Source organism: Pomacea canaliculata, linkage group LG2, assembly GCF_003073045.1.
Source record: "Pomacea canaliculata isolate SZHN2017 linkage group LG2, ASM307304v1, whole genome shotgun sequence".
NCBI classification, from domain to species: domain Eukaryota; kingdom Metazoa; phylum Mollusca; class Gastropoda; order Architaenioglossa; family Ampullariidae; genus Pomacea; species Pomacea canaliculata.
Genome location: NC_037591.1, coordinates 32,318,625 through 32,335,190, shown reverse-complemented (window position 1 = coordinate 32,335,190; position 16,566 = coordinate 32,318,625). Strand labels below are relative to the sequence as shown.

Below are 16,566 nucleotides of genomic sequence, written 5' to 3'. Positions count from 1 at the left end.
ATCTATTCTTCTGGCTATTTCATATACATAAAAATTTTAGAATGTCATATTTGCTCTCTGATTACTTTTGACTTATGAAATCTGTAAACCTTTCTTTTAGGAACCTCATTTTTATGTTTCACACATAGAGTGTACACATTTTGTAGCCAGGTCCATATTCAGGCTGAAAATAAATGTATTCTCATGCAGGCAATATATTTTAATAAGCAAAACAAAAGCATCTCTCTCTCACTCACTTTTTTTCTCTTTCTTTCTCACACACACAGAGGGGTGGGTATCTTTGACATCAAATGCTTGTACTCAGTATGCATAATATTTAGACAGAGTGAAGAAGTTTTGTTCAGAAATGTGGACCTAAATGTTAGAAAATGAGAAAAAGAGAAGATTAGAAGGTACAATTGTGACTTGATTGAAATATCTTTAATTTATTGTTAACTTATTGTATTTAGTAGACAATAATAATAATGACGATTTATATAGCTCTTTTCCAGTAAGTTGCTCAGAGCGCTTTGCATAAATAATATACACACTGAATTACCAACAATTTTTTGCATATAACAGACATTCTCACTTCTACAACAAACACCCGCTTAAGTAAATTACAGACAAACATTATGCACGCTTATGGTCAGGACAGGAATATAGCAAAGCCACTATTCTGAAAAGATGCATCTTAAGTTTAGACTTAAAGGTGGTAAGAGAATCAAGTGAAAAAAGCTGATGGGTAATCCATTCCAAGTTGATGGGGCTTGGTAGGAGAAAGACCTCTGTCCATGTCTTTGTCTTTGCTAGTGGGACTAGCAAAATCTTGTGTCAGAAGACGAGGGACGAAATCATGTCAGCATACCGATGAGAGTTAGTTTGGAGGGGTATTGATGACCAATGACAGAAACGGCGGAGTAAGTCAAAGTGGAAAATTTGTAGGCTTTGTAATCAATGATTAGCAACTAGTAAAGAGAGTGAATGATGGATGATATATGTTCACATCTAGATGGTCTGCAGATGACGTGATCAGCATTATTCTGGATCCTTAAAAGATATTATATCATAGTTAAGATTTTTTTGAGCAAACTCTTTAAATATACAAGCATAAATAATGAGGTAAACAATCTGAAACCACCACACTGCTTAGAATCATTTTTTCTTCTTACATCATTCTTCAGTACTTATTTGCAAACATTCACAAGCACGCAATATTGGTAGAGGAAATGAAGATACATATAGGACTCTTAAAATAATCTAAAAATGAGACAAGCTTTAGCTGCTTCTAATAATAATGGGAACTTATAATCCGCAGCATCACTGCCAAGATAGATCCACAGCCCAGATAGATTACACTTATAGCTGTCTTTGTTTCTATCCATAAAATTATTGTGAGATTTCAGACCTCCCAGATAAAATTATTGGGGCTTTATCAATAAGCTTCACAAAATGAAACACCACAATGTACAGCTGTTAACGTCACCATTATATTGAGCCTTGATATCAAGAAGCTGCTTTAGAGCCTAACTTTTATACATGCTAACCTGTCTTTTTGCTGACATTTAGTAAAAAGTAGCTGTGCAATGTCAGGATTTATATATTGAGTTTATTACAAAGTGTCTCATGTAAGTAAGACTTACAGTCTGAACTTTCTTGTTTCCTCACTCCTGATGTCAAATTGTTTACAATTTTACAGACCACAATTTCTTTTTTCTTTTACATGATTCATTCACATTTGAATGTGATGGGAAACGCTGGCTATCAGCAATAAAAATCAGTGTTTACTTGTCAAAAACAGAGCTATTAATGGAAAGTATTGATAAAATTCTGCGTCTTATTCTTCTAGTCTGCTGATGATAAATAGTCCATCCACAGTCCAGTTAGATGAGACATAACAACAGAAACCTAATTGTATTTTAGATAGTAGCAAAAAGAAGAGAACAACTACAGAAATAAATTCCTTCTCTTAAGAGTACCCTTGAACCCCCTTCTTGATATTAATGATTGAAATTTGTGAGTTTGAATACTCATTGCGTTTTAATGGAATACCTGTTAAAAGCAAGTTAGGTATTTGATAAAATCAATAATAACCAATCTGCTGCAAAGCCTTTTTTATGAACCTGAGAAATTACTGCTTTGAGAATAGCAGGTGTTTTAATTAAAGAGAGGTACTCGCTGGACTAAAGAAACATTAAACATTGTGTGCACAGATATTAGAATATCCATTTAATGCATTTTCTCTTTAGTTGCCCTACTAAAATTACATCAAGGAAATTTTGTATGTGTCTCAACCCTTTGCAAACTAGCAGAGTACTCCTAGGCTCTTGAGATATAAAGCAGAACCCTTCCTTTGTATCCTGACATTTCCGTCAGCATGGAATGCAGATGTTGCACTGTTTAATCTACCCTCTTCACCTATCAGAACAGTGTTTACCAAGGGATCTGGCTGGCATTGAGCAAAATATTTTTTTCTTGCTACATAGCCATTACGCTGATCACCACTTGTGACCAGGCCTGCAGATGACAAGCCTTTGTTTGCTTATGAATATACATCATCTCCCTGTCATTGTAAGTACAAAGAGATGAAATGGGAAATTCTAGTTTGCTTTGTATAGAATAAATGGTGTCTGGGATGAGCACTTTCTTCAGAAGTCTATCTTAATTCTGTGGCTAGTGAACTGCTGCATTGAGTTGTAACTTATATTTGCTTCACACTGCAGAAGGAGCATTTATGGGGAGAGGGAAAGATAGTGTTTGAGATGACACAGTACACACTGTGTGTTACTCTCACACCATTACGTTGTATCTTGTGCATGCATGTGCTGTGCACACACATATACATATTCTTATAGTAAAGGAAACAGTAGGTTGCATATTATCTAAGTACAACTTTCCATAATTTTTAAATTTGAACTTGTTAGATTATCTTAGGTCGGCAAACACACTGCAGGCTAGAGAAAAATGAAGATAAAAGGGACACACTTTTGCAGTTTAAATTACTGTCATAGACTGGGTGTTATGAACTTCTGTTTACAAGCAGATTTCATTTATCAAATAATGTTTGCTTTTCTATCTCCTTGTTCCATTTAGGATAGTTATTTACAGCAGCTATGCATCATGCTTGAATAAACTGCGAAGTTCAGAATTAACATCTTTTAAGTTGATAGCAGCAATAGTTGGTTTTCTTTTGGGAGGGTTGGAAGCACAAGGCAGATAGTACTCGGTTGACATAAAATTTGCTATATCTTTGGTTCTTAAAAATCCACACATGCATATGTGTAAAATCATATTTTAAATTTATGGTTAAATACATGACTTTGCATGGAAATATGCTGATTGCCTAGTGCCTGGGCTAATGCTGTGGACCTTTAGAAGCCTCAACGAATTCAGAGGTTAAGAGTGGGAGGATCTGAGATTTGCTCATATCAGGCATTGCATTTTGCACTACTGGCATCCCTTCATCCAATTCAGTGTCCCGCATAGCTCAGTAATTCACACCCTTTAGTCCTGTTTGGTCATGTTTGGTGAGATGGTGTGGGTGAGATGAGTGTCCTTAATGCTGTTGTTACTACCATTAACATTTTTAACTTGTTGACTAGTTTTAACTAGCAGGTAGCAACTGTTTGGAAATGGACCTCATTTCAATCATAATTTTAGTTTTTTATTTCATGCAGTGTGTGCCTTTGGTTACTTTAACAGTGTCCTGCTAGGGTATAAAAGTAATATTTACTGGTGGCACAGAGGGTGATTCTTACTTGGTGTACCAGGCCACGTGTCATAACATTAGATCACCAGCAACGTTACAGACTTGGATTACACAATTCTAGAAGGTTGGATGGAAAGGGAGAAAAGGCAGGTGGGAAAGAGGGGAGAAAACCCCACCAGTCAGGAAGAATATGACTGTAAAATGTAGTGGCTATACCAACTCCAGGTGTAAATGTTCCTTAGATGGCCGGTAATGAACCTTTCAAGGCAGTCTGTATCATATTGTTTGAAATCTCTACCATTTTGACTCATTTTTTCCCCCTTCATAGAATACATTAGCCACTCACACGTTATTCGGTTTGTTGAGTTAGGCAGATATATACTACTAGTTTTTCATATGATTCAGGTAATAAAAAGAGTTGTGATGTTTCACTTGCTAATGACTAGTAGCATATCAGCTATTGAAAGAAAGTTGGCTGGTACTGTCATCACTCTGTTAGATTCAACTTCATGGAAATGAAGATGACAACAATAAAGCCTGTGTGGCTGTAAGGAAGTAAGAATATTATTATCAGCTTTAGAAGGTTACTATCTTCAGCAATGTTTGATTAGTTGATTGAGGTTTGGGTGTGGCAATAGAGGTATCGTTCTCAGCGGCAATTGATGTTTCCAAATTAGTTGCCCAGATGAGGTGATAGAAGTAGAAGTAGATTAGGCTGCAACCAGGTGCCTCATACGCAAACGTCGTATAAAAGGCAGGACAAAGGTTTGTCCGGTAATGTAGCAGTTAAAAGACTCACTTGTTACCACTGCAGTGAGAGGCCCTAGGTCAGATCTCAAGACACTCACTGTATGTGACACCTGTTCGCAGGGCTGGCTGTCGGAGGTACTTCGTTTCCTCCCCCTCCCTCTCCCCTATTAGTGCGAGGTGGAAGCACTTTTCTGCCAAACCAACCAATCAACCAAGCAAGGAAGGACTAAAAGGAAGTTCTAATGACAGCGAAAATTTGGCGTAAGACGAAGTCATGATGAATCGGTTGTCAGCGCTGTCGGCGGTGTCACAAATTATTATATGGCTTAAAGGAAGTAAGCAATTGCAAGTATACATGATAAAATAACTGTTCAAAAACCTTTTGTTCATCTAGTTCATCAGTGGTGGTCAGTGATAGAAATTTTGTTTTGTTAAGTCAACATTAGCAGCTTTAGTTTCGTCACGAAAGATCAGATTTCATGCCAATTAGTGACGATGTGTTTTTGAATTTCCGTTGAGGAAGGTCGCATCGCTTCTTCGGTCGCCGAGCTTTAGAGTGGGTGGTGGGGCGTTATTTCCACGTTGTCTTGGGTGTCCGTGACCTTGCAGCAATGACCAGAACACGAAGCGAAGTTGCGTGATTGATCTTTCACTACAAACACGCGTCGAGGTCCTCACTACAAATGAAAAGATAATCGATTCCTCATGCGCGGACAATGGAGATCAGGGTATGAACGGGGTGGGAGGGGTGGGGCGTAGTTACATAGCGCGGTCGCAGGTGACAGGCTTATCGCTGATATTTTGTTGTGGCGTGTTTTAGCAACAGTGAGAGAACTGTTCTCACCGTCCTGAGAGCGGGAAAGCTGTAGAGGTCTAACAGAGCCGGAGCAATAGACGTTTCCGAAAGCCCGAGCGTATTTGCGTTCAAGTGTGTGGGAGTGCATGCAAGGAGGAAGAGAGAGAGAGCGCGGGAGAAACGCCTGGTTCTTGCCGTGCTTCGAGCACCGGGTATCGCTGGGCGGGTCGTTGCCCGGGAAACGTAACCAAAACAACGGTCTCCACCACGGCGCGCAGTCCGTCCTCTGGTCTGGCGACATCAAGTCCTGGACCAGAAATGAGACCACACGAAAATAGCAACAGGAGATGCAGAATATTGATGTGGCCGGCGTTGCAGGTACCCCCACCCACCACGTCCACAGCGTAAGGCCACCGGCCAAGAGTGAAACCTCCCACACCTGCCCAAGTTCTTGCGTGGTTTACATCTCGTCAGAAGCAGAATTCGAGAATCGGTGTTCACTGCGGAAAGAGAACTTACATATTCGTTTGCTCTGGGTGGGTGAGCCGTTCGTGAAAGGAATGGAGAACGTTTGGAGTGTCGCTTGGGTCCGAAAAAAAAACCGAAAGCGGCCCTCTCGAGGCTACCACGAGGGAGAGAAATTAAAACCGCGACAGGACCGACCAGGAAAGGTGCGGGCAAAGTGATTAAAGCAGCTCAAATATTGACAGTGGATAAGTTAAGAGGAGGAAGGGGGTATGGTGGAAATTCCAGTCCTTGCTTGGAGAAGAGCTGGCAAGTGAATTGCTTTCCAGTCGCCAGCTACGTGACCTTTTTAGGGTTGCGTCTCACCTGATGGCGGAATTTGCCTTCACCGTCGCCTGGACTAGCGAGTTGCCGGCAGAACAGGTTTTTCCGCGTGTGTGGGGCGGATGGGTTGCCTGGTACGGCAAGCGGGAGGGAAAGAAAGATGGTGAAAGGGGTTCTGGGGGAGCAGCGTCGCGGAGGATGGGATGAAGCGAGAAGTCGCAGGACAGCGACTCGTTCACAGGTGCACGCATACAGTACTAGCGTTACGTCACTTGTTCAGTTCCCTTCCTTCCCCCACCTGCTGATACCCCCCCCCGAGTTCATTGGCAAACGCACAGAAGCGTTTCGCATCGCGTCTTTGTGGACGTGGACGTGGCTATACGCTGCTGCTAACGGGCACAATGTGGGCTCGTTTGAAGACAACACTTTGATGAAGTTGTCCATTATTTGTCACATGCAGCATAGAGAGGTAGGGCAGGAAAAAAAAGACCAAAAACATTTTTGCAACTTGTCATCTTCTGTTGGCATCAGGTGTATTGTTACTGACTGTGCTTTGCCAGCTTGTATACAGTTTGTTCTTGGTCTGTGCACGCGCACGTACACGCGAAGAAACAGGGTGGTAGTGTAAAAAATGCCCCTGTCGGCAGTTTAAGTTTTCGTTAACGTTATATCCGCCTTACTCGTCTCGTCATTTTGTGGGGATACTGGCCAGCGGCGTTTGAAGAGGTCGCGAACAGCGCACAGCGAGCGACTCGCGGCGAGCAGGGGGCGACAAGCCAAGATCGGTAAGAAAATACTTCCCACCTTTGTCCCGTAGCCTAGACAGGCTCGAGACTGGAGACAGGACCACAGTGATCAGCCGAACAGTCGGCCTTTTATTGCAAAAAAAGATAACGTAGTTTCATCCTGGAGGTCATCTCCGTAAACTAGCCTAGTTCTTAAGTTGCCGCTAAAGTGGCCACATTTACCTGTGACTAAGTTCAATCGATCCAGTTGTGGAGGAGTTCGCCAACTTGAGTTCTTGATAAGCGACGAACTTATATTTCATTGGCCATTTTTTGATGGTGGTAGTAATGTATCATCAGTTGTTTCGCAGTGCAGCGGTCTCGTCTGCGAAATAGCTGCGAAGATTACGCATCGTCAGGTAGGACGTTAGTGTAAGGAAGATTACTGGATCGTTATTTGTGTATTTTGTGTGTAGATTCTATTATTTTAACTTGCTAAATTCAATCGCTGTTGCCTCTAAACATTGCCAGTTTTTGCCTAGTTATAACTAGCCATTTCTACCTGTTTGCTTGTATACAGACCGGGATGGGGGGGGGGGGGGGGCACAATTAACGGCATCGCGTTGCTTCATGGTTAGGCGACCAGGGCACTTACATCAAGGTGTCGAGTTCGGCTTGACTGCCAAGCTGCCTGACAGCTGTAAGGTCTTTTCATCGCTATAGCAACAAGTTCAGCAGTCGTCACGCTCACTGGCTTTGTCGCTTCATTTTCCCGCGTTGACTATCGATCAAGTGGTGGAAGCGAGAGGGCAGAGAGGTGGGAGGGAGACCTTAAGTGGCTTTGACCTTTTGTTCTGTAGACTGGCCACTGACCTGTCCGGGGGCGTGTCCAGGAGAGTGTTGAAAGCTTGTGTTCACTTGCAGGCTACAGAAAAATAATTTCCTTCAGACCTATGCTGTGTTAACTGTTAAGTAATCAATCTAATTTTGGATATGATTTGTTAAAGGACGGATTGTTATATATGTCAGAGAAAAAAGATTTTAACGGCGGTAAGTACTTTCTGCTTTTCTATGCCCAAACTTGGAAGAAGAGGTTTTCATGCTCATCATGCTGTGCAAGTAGAACTGCGAACCAGTCGTGGGATATGACTGACACAACTATCAGAGAACTTCTAATTGCTAGTTCATAGTGTGGTTTGAGTCTCATGTGAAACTAAATACTAGTGTTATTCGGTAGTTGTTGTGGCCGTACCCCTACCCATATCTTGTATCCAGTGTCAGCCAGTAGACGGGCCTTCTCAAACCTTGTTTTATTCTTTAGTGCCTCCATGTTATGCCGAGTAAGTAACCCTCCTTTTTTTTGTAGGCTGTTGAAAACCTTCTCGTGTTGCCGAGGACTGCGTGATGGTGGTGGCGGTGATGGTGGTGGTGCAGGGCTAGGTGCTCGGCGTCCTATTTAGGACATGCTTTTAAAAGGGAGTGCAGCAGGTCGCGACGAATAGTCCCCTCGCCAACAACATAGAAGGCGCTGCCCATCGCTCTCGGTATGCTCGTAAGACGTTCGTTGTAGGACCTCTCAGGTGTACGTGTGGGGTGGGAGAGGGTACGTTAATGTGACACGTGTACACTGTTTATTGAACATTTCCATGCCTTTGTGACGTCAAGTGTTTATACAATGACTATGCAGTCTCCCGTTCCTCGCCATTACTCGAACACTCACAGTTGGTGCAACAATACAAGAATGATATGCTGTCTTGGGTTCAGATCTCGTCTCGGGCATACTGTTCTTTCCTTACTTGTTGCATCGGTTTTTATGGCCGACATCTTTGCCAAAATATATATATAGCCTTAGTTGCGGGATCGGCGTAAAACACTATGTTCCAGCGTCAAACGCTCCAAGTCTGCTTTGTTCCCATATTGGGAAAATGGGTGGACGTATATTGAATATATTTGGTTTCCAAGCACCTGTGTTCTAGTCCGCGAAGATACGAGGACAGAAGTACCGGTTTGTCTGTTTTCCGTTGTCTATAAAACGTACTTGATGGAGACGCTTCAAATGAACCCAAAATTGCACACTGGCTTCCAATTAAGAGGCATCGTCTCACAGGTGACTGGCCGCCCTGCACGATGGATTGCCCCACAGTGGTAGGAAACAGCTTGCTTATTGACAGGTGGACCTCCGTAAAATAGAAACAGATGTCGGACTTTGTTGATCATGTTGATTCCCCCATCCATTCCCTTCACCCCCGCCTCCTATTTTTATCCACCATCGATTAGGCACCAGCCCTTCGATTAGGCATCAGTGGAGAGGGAATACTTTCGAACTTAATTGTCGCCACAGCAAAATGTCGCCTTTGGCCTATTGTTTCTTACACCTTTTGCTGTCACTCTGAGTCAAGTTTCCTGCGGGAAGATGGTGGTAGTGGTGATGGTGGTGGTGGGAACCATTACGTTTTCCTTTGATCGGAGCTAGCGCGGACAACGGCAGCAACAGCTTGCAGGGTACACAGGAGTTGCTGGTGTGCTTTCGGCAGCTCATCTAACGATTGCAACCACTGTCGATTCTCTGCCTTTTCCAGTGACTGAGTCTAGCAGCACCCGTCTCAGTTCCCACTTGCACATATCTGGTGTCTATTGTGGACATCTTGCGTCAAGTTTGACTAAAGATTTATAATAAAAAAAGTTTGTGATAATATTTTGGTATCGTTCCGGTTTCATCTTCGGGATGTAAAAATGCTTGGTATGAGAAGTAGAAATTATTCGTGTTTTTCGATAAGGGCGCGTTTCTCATCGTTGAAAGACACCATCAGCGACCTCGCCCCGAGGCCAGGTGTGGCGCCCTCTTCATGTTGGTTATGCATGGCTGCTTATATGGGTCAAACGACGACAGAGGTGCTCGTTGAAAGGTACCCAATGCATGCCCTTCATTCATGGAGATGGAGGTGCGGACGGAGGTTCAAAAATAAAGGAGGTAGCCAAATCAAAGAGGGTTGGTTGGTAGGGTTTGTGGGGTTTTAGGCTGAAACGGTAAGAGGAAGAAACAACGTGGAACATTGGCGTATAGCAGCAATAGCTCTATGTAGTCGCTCTATGACGGGGCCACGCAAGGTCGCATGCAGTGAATCTTTTATAACAGTACAGCCCGGGACACGACACTGCCATGCAGCACACCGGCTGAAGTGCTAACACAGGTAGGGCAGGTCTGAATCACCCATGCGTTGAAGGACGAGAAAAGTCCTTTTACATACCGCTATATGCTTTAGGACTGATGTCGTCTGTTGGATGTGTTCTGTGCAGCTATGTTTGCTATAGAATGCATTCCAGCTTATATGACATGTTTGATCTTTGGCCTGCGGACTGTGCTTGTATTGCATGTAGACGCTGACCTTTGGCTGGAGGACCGTCATTTAGTTCTGACGTCACTTTATTTTACGTCATTTTGTCATGTGTCATTTTCTCTCCTTTATGAGAGTGTCCGGGGTGTCTATGTAGAGGAAGCACCTTTGACTTTCCGACAGCAGTGTCCCTTGGGACAGACGGGAGCACTGGTCCTCACATGGCAATCAACTCTCACAGCTGGCTCCAGGTCCTTAACCTGGCTACACCCCGGTAACCGCTTCTGCTGGCGGGCCAAACGCTGTGAGGGGCTGACGTGTTATTATGCACGTCAATACAAATACTTGGAGAGGAGATGGGCGCCACCAAGTTCGCCAAAGCCCACTGAAAGGACTTATGGTAGCAAAACAGAATAGAAGCAACATGCCGGATCGGTCGAGGCCCGGATCACCAACGACCGCGCACCCCTCTGGTGGTCTCCAGGGAGGGGGCGACAAGTGTGATACTGGAACCAAGTCTACACCCAAGTCTACAATTAAGCTGCCTACACAAGGGACTACTATCGGAACATGGAATGTTCGCACACTCTTTCAATGCGGCAAAGTGAAAGAACTCACACACGAGTTACAGCGTTACCGCTGGGACATAGTGGGACTTGCAGAAGTCCGATGGACTGGTTTCGGGGAGTCAACTACAGATGAAGGCCACAAGCTCTGGTTCAGCGGAGACGAAATCAAGCATGAACGTGGTGTCGCTTTCATTGTCAGGAAGGAGGTGGCTGGAACTGTCATCAGCTGCACTCCAGTCTCTAGCAGACTTATCTCCATCCGAATCTCTGCTCGACCGCACAACATCACCATTATACAAGTGTACGCCCCAACATCAGAACACGAAGATGAAGAGGTTGAGGAATTCTACGAGGAGCTGGACAACATCATCAAGAAAACTCCGAAGAAAGACATCTTGCTTGTCCTTGGCGACTGGAATGCTACGATCGGCCCTGACGCTTACCAACAATGGGCAGGAACAGTCGGCAAGTTTGGCCTAGGCAACACCAACGCAAGAGGCCTACGGCTACTAGAATTCGCTCAGAGTCACCGTCTCACCATTGCCAATACCCTCCACCGCACAAGAAGTCAAGAACTGTAACGTGGCATTCGCCGGAGGTCTGGTCCATAACCAGATTGACTTCATCTTGCTGCCTCAGCGTTTCAAATCAAGCATCAACAAAGCACAAACGAGGTCCTTTCCTGGCGCTGACATAGGCAGCGACCACAACCTCGTCCTCACTAGCCTCAAGTTGAAACTGAAGTTGAGACGTGACAACAATAAGAGCCCTCGCATCCGATTCAACCTTGAGAAGCTCAAAGATCCGGACACAGAGAGGATCTTCCAGGCCCAGGTGGGGGGCAAATTTGCAGCCCTGGCTACTTTAGACTGCGACATAGACGCCCTTGCTGGAAGTATCAAAGAGGTGCTACTCTCTACTGCAGACGAAGTGCTGGGGAAGCAGAGGAAGCGCAAACAACCCTGGGTGACAGACGACATCCTTGATCTTTGCGACGAAAGGAGAGCCTTGAAGAGAGGGAGAGGTCGAGACCCGACGTCAGCAGACAAGTACAGACTTGTCAACCAGCAGATCAGAACAAGGATGAAGGAGGCAAAAGAAGATTGGATCGAAGACCAGTGTCGCAGCGTGGAAATAGGCATGGCAAGCGGAGACAGCAAGAAGGCATATGAAACACTGAAGGCCCTCACCAAGACTCAGCAGCGACCAGCCACAGTCATCGAAGACAGCGCCGGACAGCTCCTTACGGAAAACGCTGCTGTACTAAGTCGTTGGACTGAATATTGCCAAGACTTGTACAACTACAAGATCGAGCCAGACACCAGCATTCTCCAGCATCACCAGACTGGGACAAGAGAGGCTGAAGACCTGCCAGTCCTCACTGATGAGGTGAGAGAAGCTATGCACAGTCTGAAGGGAGGAAAGTCACCTGGTGTGGACAACGTACCTGCTGAGCTGCTGAAGCATGGAGGAGACGCAACAACCAAGGCCTTCACCACACTGTGTCAAAAGATATGGGAAGATAAGAAATGGCCAAAAGAATGGCTCAGTCTATCATCATCCCACTCCCTAAGAAAGGGAACCTGAGGCAGTGCCAGAACTACAGAACCATCAGTCTGATAAGTCACCCAAGCAAAGTAATGCTCAGAATCATCCTCAACCGCTTAAAACCTATTGCAGAGGAACTGCTGGCAGAAGAACAGGCTGGCTTCAGGGCTGGAAGAAGCACGGTAGAACAGATCTTTAACTGCCGTGTTATGATAGAAAAACACCTGGAGCATCAACGTCAACTATACCATAACTTCATCGATTTCAAAAAAGCTTTTGATCGTGTCTGGCACGATGGACTCTGGCAGGTCATGAGATCATTCAACATAGAGGAGGGACTGATCCAGATGGTAGCAGCACTCTACAAGAACGCCTCCAGCGCGGTACTACTCAACAACCAACTAGGCGAGTTCTTCGCGCTGACGATCGGGGTCCGTCAAGGGTGCCTACTCTCTCCCATCCTTTTTAACATCTTCCTTGAAAAAATCATGCAAGACACCCTCCACAACCACCTTACCTCAATCTCCATTGGTGGCAGACCCCTGTGCAACCTCCGCTTTGCAGATGACATTGACCTCATGGCAGGCAGTAACAACGAACTTCAGGATTTGACGGACAGACTCTCCAGGCGAGCGGGGGCCTATGGCATGGAAATAAGCTCAGAAAAAAGCAAAGTAATGATTATTTCCACCACCGACAGCAGCAGCAACATCGTCATGAACGGCCAGAAACTGGAGGAGGTCAACAGCTTCAAGTATTTGGGTGCCACCCTGACTAGAGATGGTTGCTGTACAGCAGAGATCCGTATCAGGATTGGTATGGCAACATCCGCAATGTCCAGGCTGGATAGGATCTGGCGAAGCAACTCAATCAGCTTCAGTACCAAACACAGGCTGTACAAGTCCCTCGTAGTGTCAATCCTACTCTACGGCTGCGAGACTTGGACGCTGCTTGCCGCAACGGAAAAGAAGCTCCAGGCCTTTGAGAACAAGTGCTTGAGAAAGCTGCTCCGCATCTCGTACCGCGAACACAAGACCAACGCATACGTACGGAGCACCGTAACCTCCCTCGTGGGCCCACATGAGCCCCTTCTGGCAACAGTGAAGCGGCGCAAGCTCGCCTGGTTCGGTCACGTCACCCGCCACAACACCCTGTCCAAGACGATCCTACAAGGAACCCTCGAAGGGAGCCGTCGTCGTGGTCGTCCGAGGAAAAGCTGGGTCACCAACATTAAAGAATGGACCGAACGCGAGATGCCAGACCTGCTCTCATCTGCTCAAGACAGGACCGGGTGGAAAATTCTGTCTGTTGCTGCTGCCGGACGGTCCCCCCTACGCCCGGACCGGGCATGGGACTGACCTGACCTGACCTGATATGCTTTAGGATAGGATTTCACTTCACTTTTCGGTTTCTTTCGCCGAAATTGCAAGACATATTTACACGTGTTTCGTGATTCGTTGCAGGGCAGAGGCTTGTGAATGTGACAGGCGAGTATGCTTACTTCTCTGCGGTCACATCCTTTACATGTCAGCTCCTGCCCCGAGTTTCATAAAGATTCTTGTCTAGCGTAGTTCTTCCTTTGGGCTTAGCTCTCGTTTTACCTAGCTGGTACATAAGTCATCCACAAGATACCTCTAATTTTTTTGTCATCAGCAAGTGCATTTATGTTGTTCCAGGTCAGTTTATGCCCCTTTGGCCATGGGTTCCGCGGCTGGTTTTTGTTTTTTTTTTTGTTATTTTTTTTTAAATTCTAGGGCCTGTTGTGTTTGCTTTCATCTTTGTGTGAGTAAAAAGAATTGGCCACTCGACAAGAGAATTATCCTTTTCTAGGTGCTTTGGCACCTCTCTTACACCTTTTCACCTTCTGTACAACGAGGTGCCAGCTTCCTCACTCTAGTGACGGAAAAATTGTTCTTTTAAACACCTTTCACCATTGGAAACACGTTCTAGAGCAGTTGCTGGCAGCTTGGCGGTGACCAGTGGACTAGTTTCCTGTCGAGAAGGGACCTTCAATCGTCATTTTGTTTGATCGGAAGAATAAGCGTGTTTTGAAGCCTGGGGCGCCCTTATCCGCGTGCGGAGCGGCCGACGCGCGGCATTGTTCGCGAGGTTCGCTGATAGCCAATGGGCTGCTCGACTGAAGAAGTTGCCAGTCACTGGGTGACAGCGCGGGCTTTTGTCGCACGACTTCAAGGGCCGCTGCCTTTGGCGCTAGGCTATTGTAAGTCAATAATGGATTCGAATGCGTAATGAGAGCTTGCAGCTGAAGTTCTCGCCAATGGTAAGCTAAGCGTCGTAACAGCTCAACTTTCAGTTGCCGTTGTCTCTTTTTCAAATTTATGATTATGAAGATTTAATTATTAATTTATGGTGTTTCTTTTCGTAGTCATCGTTTAACGTACGTTTCATGCGAAAACAAAGGTAGTACGGGCAGCCATTTTATACTTGCGCAATCAGTTCCGTGTTTTGTTGTCTTTGCCATGCTGACTGACAACAAGCACATGATGTATAAAAGGAAAATAAAAGCTCGCTGTTCTAAACCCGAGAAAGAACGTCCGGATTAGGGGAAAAGAAACTAAAAACAAAAAGCTTTGAAGTGCCATGGAATGCGTAGGAGGCCTACTATTTTGGGCAACACCAACCCAGCAGACGGCCAACGAATTTATGAAGCAGTGCTTGACCCCCCATAACTACTGTCAGATGTACCTTTTGAAGAGTCAAGAGCAGCTGCAAGGCGACACCGCGCATGGGACCTGGATATAACTACGGCCATACGTAGCACACGGCAGATAGGACATTATGTAGGCAATACTGAGCCAGTGTGCCGAGCGCCACTGTGTGTGTGTTGCACGCCCGGTCGCTGTGGTTGAAGTGGTAGTGGAGGTGTGGACCAAGGCCCACCTACCGGTTAGTGGACGGCAACCCGTTGGCGGCGCGGGAGAACGGGGGACTTACCTGCAGTTTCTCGATCATCTGGATGTTGACCCGAGTGCGACTAGCGACCGACGGTTCGTTTCGAGAAAAGGTGGAGGAAAAAAAAAGTGGTGGGGGAGACAGCGAGAACGGGCAGGTGTGGGTTTGTTCATCATTGTACAGTCGGATACAGTCGTGTGTACTCTTTTGTCACATTGGCATGCCCCTACTTAAAGGTAGCGAGAGAGATAAAAAAAAAAAAAACCCGGCTCGCAATCGCTCTGCTTTGTCATCTCGGGGCGCTCGCCACGCTGATACCTTCAGCAAGCGGTGTGTCAATACGACTGGTGTGGGCCACGCCACAGCGCAGGGCACACACACACAGGCTCGCAAAGAGACCTGCCCCTCCAACCTCCCCCACACGCTTGGTGTGTGGAGTCGCTCGATTGGAGTGGCAAGGTCCGGGCCACTTTACGGCAGGATTTGAAACCGATCCGTGGATGACTTCAGGAGTGTCTTTCGTGCTCACAAGACTGGAGGGACAGCAGGAGAAGAAAGACAAGTGGGTTTGACCGACCGGCGAGAGTGTGGTGCTAGTTCGTACGGCACAAGCCACCAGTTGTTCCAAGAGGTCCCGTCTTTTTACTGACTTCGGTTGGAGGCAAGAGTTGGCAGCCCCGGCAGCGCGCGGATAAAACATATTGTTGGTTCCTTGCGGTGCAGGGAACGGTCTGCGGGGCTCTGTTTTCGCTGGAGACTTTTTCGAGGCGAGTTATTTGAAACTCTAGATACTCAGCTAATCAGAGCTTCTCTGTGTGCCTGTGTGTGTGTGGTTTTTTTTCATGTGTCTTGATTTGTTGGCCACGCAGCACGCGTGACTGGACTTGCCTTGTCAGTTGACGCGACAGTTAACAGGAACAAACGTTCCACAGTTTTGTGGGGTGGGGTGGTTATATCTTTTGAGATATCTTTTGAGGATGCCGTCATTTTGACTCGATAAAATCCAAGGGAAACGGAAGATATCTATCGTTGCAGGAGTACCTACCTCACTTTCTTCCCCTCCCACCACCCCGTTTAAGAAATGTGTTGTGGTGGTGGTAAAGACGAGAAGGACTATTTGATAGGGCATTTCTCTTCTAATAGTGCACTGATTCTTTAAATACAGCGAATTTGTAAGAAAGATAACATACAATCCAGGCTATATATATACGAACTAGAGCAGTGAGATATCTTTTGTTGTCTATCAGATGAGTTCATTTCTACACGTGGCTGTAAATACGTGGAAAATTGGAAGGGCGCTGGATAATAGGACCAAAATCTCACAAATTAAATGGTATTGAAATGAGGCTTTAGGGCTTGCTTACGACCTAAATACATATTGCAGCAGTTTATCTAGCTGTCTGAAACGTGACGCTAGACACTGTTTTCGGATTTAGATAAATCACGCATCTGT

General features: G+C 45.6%; 1 protein-coding gene across 2 annotated transcripts in view; it reads left to right on the top strand.

The window, feature by feature from the left end:
• Positions 1-16,566, top strand: part of LOC112558342 — an 88,316-nt gene that overhangs the window by 1,272 nt on the left and 70,478 nt on the right. The window contains exon 1 of one of the 2 annotated variants that reach the window (XM_025228791.1): positions 14,611-15,880. The exons of the other annotated variant lie outside the window; for it this stretch is intronic. The gene's annotated coding sequence lies outside the window, so the exon portion shown is untranslated. Of the gene's footprint in view, positions 1-14,610; positions 15,881-16,566 lie in introns of those variants that run through there. 2 annotated transcript variants of the gene reach the window in all.